This window comes from Copidosoma floridanum, unplaced genomic scaffold, assembly GCF_036245765.1.
Source record: "Copidosoma floridanum isolate Cflo_tuat_1 unplaced genomic scaffold, Cflo_Japanese_pri ptg000002l, whole genome shotgun sequence".
Classification (NCBI taxonomy): Eukaryota; Metazoa; Arthropoda; class Insecta; order Hymenoptera; family Encyrtidae; genus Copidosoma; species Copidosoma floridanum.
The window spans coordinates 147,501-160,000 of NW_028321879.1; the positions used below are offsets into that span (position 1 = coordinate 147,501).

Consider the following 12,500-nt stretch of genomic DNA (forward strand, 5'->3'; position numbering starts at 1 on the left):
CTTCGTGCTAGGGATTGGGGCTTGCAATTATTCCCCATGAACGAGGAATTCCCAGTAAGCGCGAGTCATAAGCTCGCGTTGATTACGTCCCTGCCCTTTGTACACACCGCCCGTCGCTACTACCGATTGAATGATTTAGTGAGGTCTTCGGACTGACGCGCGGCAACGCACTCGTTGCGTTGCCGATTGCACTGGGAAGATGACCAAACTTGATCATTTAGAGGAAGTAAAAGTCGTAACAAGGTTTCCGTAGGTGAACCTGCGGAAGGATCATTAACGTTCGCACGTAAGACGTCGCAACGTTTGTCATGAAAGAAAAAAAAAAAAAAAAAAAGAAATTTTGTTTGAAAGCTGCGCCGAAGGAAAATGTATAATCGTTGTATTTACGCGCCTCGCGCCACGTTACTTTTTCTTTCTCCCTCCTTTGACAAGGGGCTGTGAAAAATTAAGTTAACGGATTGGCGGTCGTAGGTTTCGATGCGTGCGCCAATGCCTAGCGTCTTTGTTCTATAATAGTTGAAACATACGATCGGGCTGGCCACGCTTGCCCTCGCGCACCTACGTAAAAATCGTAGGGTGCGCGTGCACAACGGATCTTTATTTTTTCTTTCCATTAACCAGTGTCTTGCCGTGGCAACCTCGAGGCTATTGGTCACGGATTTTATCACGAAGATTGAATTTCGACCGGACAGCGTTTTCCTCGAGTCAACGGTTATTATGTTGAAAGCCTCGTTGTAACGAGGGGGAACGTCGTCATTCGGTGGTCATGCAATCACTTCGTTTTAATGACATGATCGAGCTTACGAGGATAATAGCGTGTACGCGTTATTATCCAAGGTTTTGGAATGATTTTACGCCCCAATAAGCCGAGACTCTGCGTATAAATGTCGCGAAATATTATGAACTGTATGCGTGTCGCCGTTATTGCCCCTTTCATCTTGTTCTCAAGATAAAAAGAAATGGGAGACGCCGCTCGTTATCAAAAAGTTTCGTAATATTTCGTGGTGCGCCCCAATGCCTGCCGCTCGTGTCGCATTTGCGGGACGCAGCGGGGTGGCCCAACGGAGAACCGATGGGCACACTTTTTATTCGAAAGAGCCTGGCTCTCCGTTGCGTTTTGTATTGGTCATTTTTCGTATAATAAAAAATACGAATTGACCGAGAAAATATTACACTGTAAGTGTGAAAAATAAACTATAATAATGATAAAAATAAATTGATTACCCTGAACGGTGGATCACTTGGCTCGTGGGTCGATGAAGAACGCAGCTAATTGCGCGTCAACTTGTGAACTGCAGGACACATGAACATCGACACTTTGAACGCACATTGCGGTCCTCGGATATATTTCCTGGACCACGTCTGGCTGAGGGTCGTTCGATAAAAAAAAAAAACAAAAAGACTGCTGGTCACGAAGAGAAACCCGACGCGTCGTTATCAACTACCCGTCGTATAGTTTTTCTTCGAGTGTACGAGCGAAATAATTGGGCGTTCGTATGAAATCAAATGCGTCGCTCGAAATAAAAAAAGAATACTTAAAAAAGAAAAGATGAAATAATGGATTGTCGAAAACGAGAAATAAAAATTTGACCGGTTAAAGCGGCAACGTTGATGCCGTTTGAATCGTTTGTCATTCTTTTTATTTTTTATTGTTTTTTTTTTTCTTCCCAACTTTTCTTTTTTGGTCGTCGTTCGCCCGAGTCCCGGAGCTCTCATTAAATAATTGTTCATCCGAACACTGTTGAATCAAGAGCGGACCGGACGAGCCGTACGATCGTCAAAAATACTTTTGCGTCGCGGTTTTGAAAGCAAAGCAAAAAAAAAATAAAGCGTCGCAGGAGGTGAGGAAAGGAAGGAAGAAAAAATAGGAGACAAAAAAAAAACATTACCATCCGGTCGATGTGCAATCCTTTTATTTTATCTTTCTTTTTTTTTTGTTATTTTTTTTTTTTTCCAACGTTGTACGTGTGTGAAAATATTTTTTTTTTTGTCTCAATTGAACTTCGAAAAGCACAATGTTGAGACAAAATTATTATCGTACATAAAAAAAATTAATCAAGACGACCTCAGAGCAGGCGAGAATACCCGCTGAATTTAAGCATATTATTAAGCGGAGGAAAAGAAACTAACAAGGATTTCCCAAGTAGCGGCGAGCGAACAGGAAAGAGCCCAGCACTGAATCCCACGGTTCCGCCGTTGGGAAATGTGGTGTTCGGGAGGGTTCGATTATCCCATGACGTCGCTTTGCGTCCAAGTCCATCTTGAACGAGGCCACTTACCCGCAGAGGGTGCCAGGCCCGTAGCGACCGAAGCGCGCCGTGGGAGAACCTCTCCTTAGAGTCGGGTTGCTTGAGAGTGCAGCTCTAAGCGGGTGGTAAGCTCCATCTAAGGCTAAATATGACCACGAGACCGATAGCGAACAAGTACCGTGAGGGAAAGTTAAAAAGAACTTTGAAGAGAGAGTTCAAGAGTACGTGAAACCGTTCAGGGGTAAACCTGAGAAATCCAAAAGTTCGAATGGAGAGATTCAGCGTTAGTGGCTGTTGGCTTGCGTGTGATCGCGATGCTCGAACGTGCGGTGCTTTCGGGTATTTAGCGCGTTCGGGGCACGTGGTCGCTGCGTCATGTCCGACGACGCCGGCGTGCACTTCTCTCCTAGTAGGACGTCGCGACCCGTTGGGTGTCGATCGACGGCCCGTACGGTAGACTGTCGTGCCAAACCGGCACGGCAGACCATCGGTGTCCTTTACCCGATCGACTGCCCGGCGGTATTGAAAACTTTTAATCAAGATTGGTATCGGGTCGCACTTTCGAATGCGTTCGGCTTGGCGATCGATCGAGTCGCGCTCGGATTTTAACGGACATCTCGTGCCGTTGCCGCGCGCGCTTGGCTCTTTTGAACGCCAATGTTCTCGAACCGGCTCGGAAAAGCCTAGCGCTTTTCAATTAAAATTACCGGTCAGCGACGCTTTTGCTTTGGATACTTTCAGGACCCGTCTTGAAACACGGACCAAGGAGTCTAACATGTACGCGAGTCATTGGGACTTGTATTATTTTATACAAAAATAACTAAGCCTAAAGGCGCAATGAAAGTAAAAGTTTGCGAGCTTCGTGCTCCGCGACCTAGGGAGGATGATTCGCGTCACGTATGCGGATCCGCACTCCCGGGGCGTCTCGTGCTCATTGCGAGCTGAGGCGCACCAAGAGCGTACACGTTGGGACCCGAAAGATGGTGAACTATGCCTGGTCAGGACGAAGTCAGGGGAAACCCTGATGGAGGTCCGTAGCGATTCTGACGTGCAAATCGATCGTCGGAACTGGGTATAGGGGCGAAAGACTAATCGAACCATCTAGTAGCTGGTTCCCTCCGAAGTTTCCCTCAGGATAGCTGGCACTCGTAATTTCGAGTTTCATCTGGTAAAGCGAATGATTAGAGGCCTTGGGGCCGAAACGACCTCAACCTATTCTCAAACTTTAAATGGGTGAGATCTCTGGCTTGCTTGAATATTGAAGCCATGAGATTTATATACAAAAAAAAAAAGAATCAGAGTGCCAAGTGGGCCAATTTTGGTAAGCAGAACTGGCGCTGTGGGATGAACCAAACGCCGAGTTAAGGCGCCAAAGTCGACGCTTATGGGATACCATGAAAGGCGTTGGTTGCTTAAGACAGCAGGACGGTGGCCATGGAAGTCGGAATCCGCTAAGGAGTGTGTAACAACTCACCTGCCGAAGCAACTAGCCCTGAAAATGGATGGCGCTGAAGCGTCGCGCCTATACTCGGCCGTCAGCGGCAAGTGGGGCGTTGTAAAAGCAATTTTACAACGTCATGAAGCTCTGACGAGTAGGAGGGTCGCGGCGGTGTGCGCAGAAGGGTCTGGGCGTGAGCCTGCCTGGAGCCGCCGTCGGTGCAGATCTTGGTGGTAGTAGCAAATACTCCAGCGAGGCCCTGGAGGACTGACGTGGAGAAGGGTTTCGTGTGAACAGCCGTTGCACACGAGTCAGTCGATCCTAAGCCCTAGGAGAAATCCTATGTCGATGACGGTGTTTAAATTTATTATTTTCATTAATTGAAAGCACACACCCGTCGGGCGAAAGGGAATCCGGTTCCTATTCCGGAACCCGGCAGCGGAACCGCTTAAAATTCGGGCTCTCGCAAGAGTGTTCGTCGGGGTAACCCAAAGTGACCTGGAGACGCCGACGGGAGATCCGGGAAGAGTTTTCTTTTCTGCATAAGCGTTCGAGTTCCCTGGAAACCTCTAGCAGGGAGATAGGGTTTGGAACGCGAAGAGCACCGCAGTTGCGGCGGTGTCCGGATCTTCCCCTCGGACCTTGAAAATCCAGGAGAGGGCCACGTGGAGCTGTCGCCCCGGTTCGTACCCATATCCGCAGCAGGTCTCCAAGGTAAAGAGCCTCTAGTCGATAAAATAATGTAGGTAAGGGAAGTCGGCAAATTGGATCCGTAACTTCGGAATAAGGATTGGCTCTGAGGAGCGGGGCGTGTCGGGCTTGGTCGGGAAGCGGGTGCGGCTGACGTGCCGGGCCTGGGCGAGGTTCAACTTTGCGGCGGTTTGCGCGCGTGCATCGCGTTCGTGGTGTGCGCGTCGTAAATTCGTCGCGGAGGGCGACCGAGCTCGGTACCGTGCCTTGGCCTCCCGCGGATCTTCCTTGCTGCGAGGCTTACGTGACGGTTCCGCCGTTGCGTTCGTTCTCTTCGGCCGCCATTTAACGCTCAGCTCAGAACTGGCACGGACCAGGGGAATCCGACTGTCTAATTAAAACAAAGCATTGCGATGGCCCTCGCGGGTGATGACGCAATGTGATTTCTGCCCAGTGCTCTGAATGTCAACGTGAAGAAATTCAAGCAAGCGCGGGTAAACGGCGGGAGTAACTATGACTCTCTTAAGGACTACTAGAAGCCAAACCTCGGATGATAATGGCCCGTCCACAGACAGGGTCATACCAACGACAAACCAGCAGCCAGCGGCCGGTAACGAGGGCCCCTACCAGTGCGAGTATCCAGGGTGCGAGAGGACCTTTCCAACAACCAACGGCAGAGGGCAGCACCATCGAAGGGCCCACAAGACCTGGTATGACGAGCGGATTGCATCCAACAAGCGCACTGGATGGACCATGGAGGAAACATCTCTTCTGGCCCGCCGGGAGGCGGAGCTAACCATCCAAGGTGTGCGCTTCGTGAACCAGGCCCTCCACGAGTCCTTTCCACACCGAACCATCGAATCCATTAAGGGACATCGTCGCCCCCGGGACTATAAGACATTGGTTCAGCAGTACATCGCTGAACAACACGACAACCCGCAGCTTGAGGAGGAAGACTCAGGCGACGACCAACAAGCAGCAGGGGATACTACCACTCCACCTGCTACGCCTTCTCCTCATCCTCTGATTGAGTATCTGGGATCCCTCCCAGAGATGCCACCAGACACAGGCTACCAATCGGAGAGGCTTGACGAGATCGTTCGCTCCGCTTCCAACGGTGCCTCCAACAGGACCATCGCTGAGAGATTGTCCCTGTATCTCAAGGACATCCTTCCAAGACCACACACGACCAGAGCAGCTCGCACTGCACCACCACCTGCTATGCTTACCAACAGGCAAAAACGAAGAAGGGACTATGCTGCAACCCAGAGGCACTGGAGGACCAATCGAAGCAGGTGCATCAATGCCATCCTTGGGAGCGTCGAGAATGCCCGGCAGCCAGAGCGGGCCCGGATGGAGCCTTATTGGACAACAGTCTTTACACAACCGGTTACCAACGCCAAGCCAAAGTGCGAGACTCGCCCAGTTCAGGTTGACATCATGGCTCCAGTTACCCCGAGTGATGTTAAAGAAGCACGTCCATCGCTCGCCGTCGCTCCTGGCCCAGATGGACTGACTGCTCGTCAGTTTAGAGCCATACCAGCATCGGTTCTCACTCGGGTGTACAATCTGATTCTATGGTCTAAGATCATGCCATCACACCTGGCCTGCTCAAGGACCATCTTCATCCCCAAGAAGGACGGAGCTTCCGAACCTGGAGATTTCCGTCCAATCTCGGTCACGTCGGTCTTCTGCAGGGTGCTTCACAAGATCTTGGCACAAAGGATTGACAGACTAGTCAGCCTGGACGATCAGCAAAGGGCCTTCCGTGCGGGGATTGATGGCTGCAGAGACAACACCACACTCCTTGATGCCCTCCTGCGCTCAAGATTCACCGAGCACAAGTCGACGTTCCTGGCCACACTCGATCTGGCGAAGGCCTTTGACAGCATTGAGCATACCGCACTCATGACTGCGGCGGAAACGGCAGGACTACCATCTTCACTCATCGAGTACCTCCGCCACTTCTACAACAACGCTACTACAATGCTGTCAGGCGAAGGATGGACATCAGAGCCACTTAGAGTCACAAGGGGGGTTAAACAAGGCGATCCCCTATCTCCCGTACTCTTCAACATCGTGGTGGATCACCTGCTAAGATCTCTACCACATGAATGTGGCTCCACCTTCGCCGGCAAAACCACCAGAGCCATGGCCTTCGCGGACGACATGGTCCTCATTGCTGACTCTCCTGTCCACATAAGGTAACATGCTGAGACAATGAGGAGTCGTAGATTCGTCCGTCCAATCCCTGTATGTGAGGTAATCGCCTTACCGGGGGTACGTCTTCAAATGTGCCTTGTAACGACTGAAAGCGCGGTGCGGTTGACTAAACAGTTGGGTAACACGGATGTAACAGGCGCACGATGCCATCGTGCTCGAGTTGAATGCAGCACGGCGCCCGTGTCTATGATTCACGCAAAATTTGCCAGTAACCCTAAGGCTGGACCTGGGCTTATGCGCGGGTGGGCATTGCATTTGCGTGTAGTGTGCATCTGACGTGTAAACGCCGTATCTGGCTGAAGGGTGGGTAGAGGAGTGGAGTGCAGTTTAATAGCTGTGCAAAACTCCTTTGCCAAGTCGGGATTGCTTGCCTCCGAGCGGCACTGGCGGGAAACGCAGTATCTTCGAAAGAAGTTACTGTAGGCTGAAAGCACTCGGCGGGGTATCATTTGTACTTCGGGGATGGTACCTTTGAAAGCTTGATTTCTCTGCTCGACCCCAGGTGCCTGGGCAAAGAATGAGAAATTGAGCACCGTTGCAAAAAGATGAAAGCGCAACGACTACCGAAGTAGCGATGGTATCGAAAGAACTCGCGACCGTGACTCATCTAGGTAATTAGAGTAGTCTAATTGAAATGAGAAGCTAGGGTGGAGTGGGAGCCCTACTGGGATGGCTCCGGTACCCACTCCGTTTGGTGTCGGCCTCTAGCGGGCAGTCGCTGAAATGCGATTGGGTTGACAGGCAAGGGAAATGCATTCATGCACATACGTCTTGCCTCCGGTAATCAATCCGGGTGGCAAAGTTCGTTCATGTTACACCCCGTAACAGGACTTTGTCATACCGTCTCTCAGGGTAACATGCTGAGACAATGAGGAGTCGTAGATTCGTCCGTCCAATCCCTGTATGTGAGGTAATCGCCTTACCGGGGGTACGTCTTCAAATGTGCCTTGTAACGACTGAAAGCGCGGTGCGGTTGACTGAACAGTTGGGTAACACGGATGTAACAGGCGCACGATGCCATCGTGCTCGAGTTGAATGCAGCACGGCGCCCGTGTCTATGATTCACGCAATCTTGCCAGTAACCCTAAGACTGGACCTGGGCTTATGCGCGGGTGGGCATTGCATTTGCGTGTAGTGTGCATCTGACGTGTAAACGCCGTGTCTGGCTGAAGGGTGGGTAGAAGAGTGGAGTGCAGTTTAATAGCTGTGCAAAACTCCTTTGCCAAGTCGGGATTGCTTGCCTCCGAGCGGCACTGGCGGGAAACGCAGTATTTTCGAAAGAAGCTACTGTAGGCTGAAAGCACTCGGCGGGGTATCATTTGTACTTCGGGGATGGTACCTTTGAAAGCTTGATTTCTCTGCTCGACCCCAGGTGCCTGGGCAAAGAATGAGAAATTGAGCACCGTTGCAAAAAGATGAAAGCGCAACGACTACCGAAGTAGCGATGGTATCGAAAGAACTCGCGACCGTGACTCATCCAGGTAATTAGAGTAGTCTAATTGAAATGAGAAGCTAGGGTGGAGTGGGAGCTCTACTGGGATGGCTCCGGTACCCACTCCGTTTGGTGTCGGCCTCTAGCGGGCAGTCGCTGAAATGCGATTGGGTTGACAGGCAAGGGAAATGCATTCATGCACATACGTCTTGCCTCCGGTAATCAATCCGGGTGGCAAAGTTCGTTCATGTTACACCCCGTAACAGGACTTTGTCATACCGTCTCTCAGGGTAACATGCTGAGACAATGAGGAGTCGTAGATTCGTCCGTCCAATCCCTGTATGTGAGGTAATCGCCTTACCGGGGGTACGTCTTCAAATGTGCCTTGTAACGACTGAAAGCGCGGTGCGGTTGACTGAACAGTTGGGTAACACGGATGTAACAGGCGCACGATGCCATCGTGCTCGAGTTGAATGCAGCACGGCGCCCGTGTCTATGATTCACGCAAGATAGCCAAATGCCTCGTCATCTAATTAGTGACGCGCATGAATGGATTAACGAGATTCCCTCTGTCCCTATCTGCGATTTAGCGAAACCACTGCGAAGCGTGTTCTACGTTGTAGCTTTGGTAAGTGCCTAACCTGATGTCTCTGCGCGACGCTGAATGGTAACACCGCGAGTTCCAACAGTGAAGGGACTCGCAATGGTGGCAAAATCAGGACTAGCTTTACCAAGTTAAGATGATATCGAAAGAATTGATTGACTAACGGCAAAGTGAAGTGGTTATCCCTGGACGAGCCGGCTTGGGAACAAGCGTCCTCGCTTCAGAATCCTCAGGGGGCCGTCATCAAAAATGACGACACGGGTGTGGCAAGCCCGAGTGACCCCGAGCCAGGGAAGACGAGCGCCATCTTCTCTGAATACGGTAATCGAACTTGATGCTTCAACGACTTGTACTAGGGCGTGAGTGCAGGAACGTTGCATTAACGGAGACCCGGGGCTTGGCTTTATTGCCCGGCTGCGAGGTGAAGACTCTGTTAACTTCTCAGAATTTTAAGCTTACACGGACGGTGAGAAAATGAATGACCCACTGGGAGCCTGGGCCGCTAGTTCGTGTTGATTATTTTCTCACGATGTAACAAACAGAAAGTCCATCCACGGATGCTACGGTGTCCGGATGGAGCAAGAAATGGATGATAAACCCAAATTAGTAATGAAAGCAAAAGCAAAAGAAAGAAGAGAAGGAAAAAGGAAATGTGTAAGCAACAAAAGGAAAGCTATAGTTGAAAGTACAGAATCGCAAAGGGACCTTGATCACCCCAAGCGACAAAAATTTGAAAGCAATACGCGGGCAATGTGCAACCTCCCAACGCCCTCTCAAACTCTCAGCACAACGCCTACTCCCAGGAGTGGTGGTCGCGGGACAAACGAGGGCAATGAACGGTCGGAAATGTTCATAGCGAATCGCCTAAGTGAGGTTCGCATAATCCTGAAGAGGTGTGATGCACTGCCTCAAACCATCACGTCCTCTCAGGATTCTCGAAATGAATTAACTATCGAAATTAAAAATCCTGATGAAAAAGACCAAGAACCACCAGTGTTCGGAAGTAACCTAAAGTCAGGTCAGCTTCTCAGGGTCAATGTTCTGCAGTTGAATGTAGGTAGATCCAATAAGGTAACCGGTGAAGTGAGGCAGCTCATCTCTACCAAAAGAGTGGACATACTTCTTCTGCAGGAACCTGCCAAGAGTAAGCTAGGAACGTTATGGAAATGTACTGGTTTCGGCTCCAACACGGTGATGGCCACCCGTTCCATGGAGCCTTGGGCTGCCGTTGTTGTAACAAATCCACTTTATAGTGCTCTTTATGTTCCTCAGCTAAGCAATCAAAGCTGCATAGTCGCTGAAATCACCGCTCCTGGACTCTCATTTTATGTTGTCAGCTGCTATTTTAAATACGGCGATGACAGAGAGGTGCACCTTGCTCATCTGGACAAAGTGCTTAGAAAACTCAAAGGAAAGCGGATGGTAGTAGGTGCTGACTTTAACGCTGAATCATCGCTCTGGAGCCCAAGAGGCACCAACGCAGATGGTGAAGTCCTTGAACTGCTTATGGCTACCCATGATCTCACTGTCCAAAACAAGGTCACTGAACCACCAACATATGAGTCTAAGGGGCGGATATCTTGGATAGATGCCACTATAGCAAACTCGTTGATGAGCCACAGGATCTTTCACTGGAGAGTGCAGGAATCGTGGACAACTGGTGAACATAAGTCAGTAACATTCACGCTAAAGGTTCCAAATGCTGTAAGCATGGCTTCTCCTAGAATAAGGTTCAACCTTGACAAAGCGGACTGGGAAAAGTTTGAAAGAGAACTCAGCAAGCTCTCAACTGAGAGACTGGACAGTCTTGAGCTGAATAGGACTGATGAAATAGAAAGATATGCCAAAGCGTTGAACAAAATCATGTACGATGCTTGCAAACTATCAATACCAAAGAGAGGTCGTCAGAGAAGTAAAAATCCGTGGTGGAGTGAGGAGTTAGCGTTAGCTAAAAAGAAGCTGATCAAAACATATAGGTTGTTAAAACGATACCATGACCCTGTCTTGGTGTATGAGTACAACGCTCTAAGAAAGGAATATAAAAGAATGATTTACTTTGCAAAGAAAGAGAGCTGGCAGAATTTCGTCACGACTGTCGGCAATGACGATATCTTTGGCCACGTATATCAAAATATGGCAAATAAAACCGCACCTCGATCAGCATTTAGCGCGCTAACAAACGAGGACAATTTCACATTGTCAATGACTGATACAGCTGATACCCTGTTGAACACTCACGTCCTGGACGACAACAAAACTGACGACTCTCCAGAACTCAGTGAAATGAGGAGAGAGGCGGGTGTTTTGCCGGAAACGGAAGACTCCCATGCTTTCTCTGCTCTGGAGCTCAAGGTTGCTGCCAGAGGGTTGAGGAACGAAAAGGCACCAGGATTCGATCTCCTGGAGGTGCAAGCTGTCAAACGAGCAGTGAAGCTACTCGAGGGACGATTCTTGGATCTAATGAACGCATGCCTGGGCAAAGGATACTTTTCCCAGGTCTGGAAAAATGGGTTGCTTGTGATTCTACTCAAAAGCTTTGATAAGGACCTTGCAGACCCACGCTCATACCGCCTGATCAATCTTCTTCCTGTGGCTGGTAAACTTTTGGAAAAGCTCATCGCTGCAAGACTTAGCAACGAAATACTGAACCCTGAAGGTATCTCAAATCACCAGTATGGTTTCACCCCTCGTAGGTCAACGGAAGATGCCATAGTAGAACTTAGACGCTTGGTTAGAGAATCAAACAGCCGCTATACTTTTGGTATTCTCTTTGATATCAAGGGTGCGTTTGACAACGTGCAACACTCGGCAGTTCTTGCAGCATTGAAAGCAAAAGGCTGCTCCAAGAACATGTATCAGCTCATAGCAAGTTATTTCGAAAACAGGCAAGTCTGCCTTGAATGGGCCGATCAGTCCGCTTCGAAAATAGCAGCAAAGGGGTGCCCCCAGGGCTCAGTCCTCGGACCGTTTTTCTGGAATTTGGCATTTAACTCGCTGCTAGAAACCTTGGAAAATAAACCCGACGTAGAGTTCCTAGCCTATGCTGATGATCTCATCACGATAATAGGAGGGAACTCAAGAAAGGAAATCGAAAAGAGAGGCCAAGAGGTCGTGGATGAGGTCCTCGGATGGAGCGAAAGAGTAAAACTCGAGATCTCTGAAAGTAAGACCGAAGGCATCTATCTCAAAATCAATGAATTTGAAAAGACTGATCATAGCGGAAAACCCAGGCCTGACAGGCCAAGGAAATCAAAAAAGAGAAAGGCGACCCCATTGTTGCGGACGCCGATTATCAAGATCAGAGGCAAAAGTTTGAAAGTTAAGAAAACTGTCAGATACCTGGGAGTCATGATTGATCAGGGGATGAGCTTTAGCTCCCACTGCTCATATCTAAGAGACAAAGTGACACCGCTTTTTCAAAAGCTAAGGAGGCTTGCAAATTGTACATGGGGGCTCAAGCTTTCAGCTTGCATGCGCATTCACCAAGCTGTGTTCGCCCCTACGGTTGCCTACGCGGCAGCTGCTTGGGCGGACAAATGCACGGTGCATGACATTCGAAAACTCGCCAGTGCGCAGCACACTATCTTGGTTGCAGCAACCCATGCTTATAAAACAACATCAACGGATGCGCTCTGTGTAATCACGGGCACTCTCCCTGTTGACATTCTCCTTGAAAGCAGAATCGCCTTATATAATCTGAGAAAAAAGAAACCTGTTTCCATAGGAAATCTCAGAAATATTGAGGTTGATAACATAAGCGAGAAGGATATAAGGGAGGAAGCCATGACCATATGGCAGGAAAGGTGGGATAGCTCAACAAGGGGACGTGTGACTTACTCATTCTTGAAAGATGTCAAAACAAGG

The 12,500-nt window shown here is 49.5% G+C and overlaps 2 non-coding genes and 1 pseudogene across 2 annotated transcripts in view; all 3 read left to right on the forward strand.

Annotated features, from left to right (window-relative positions):
- LOC149375912 (small subunit ribosomal RNA) overlaps nucleotides 1-276 on the forward strand; it is a 2,065-nt gene extending 1,789 nt beyond the window's left edge. Inside the window, exon 1 of the ribosomal RNA XR_016293270.1 lies at nucleotides 1-276. This exon is cut by the window's left edge and continues 1,789 nt beyond it. This is a non-coding gene — a ribosomal RNA (small subunit ribosomal RNA).
- A 945-nt stretch (nucleotides 277-1,221) lies between these two features.
- LOC149375913 (5.8S ribosomal RNA) lies at nucleotides 1,222-1,376 on the forward strand. The gene has a single exon (XR_016293250.1). It is a non-coding gene; the product is annotated as a 5.8S ribosomal RNA (ribosomal RNA).
- Nucleotides 1,377-2,061: 685 nt separating this feature from the next.
- Nucleotides 2,062-12,500, forward strand: part of LOC149375914 (large subunit ribosomal RNA) — a 12,554-nt pseudogene continuing 2,115 nt past the window's right edge.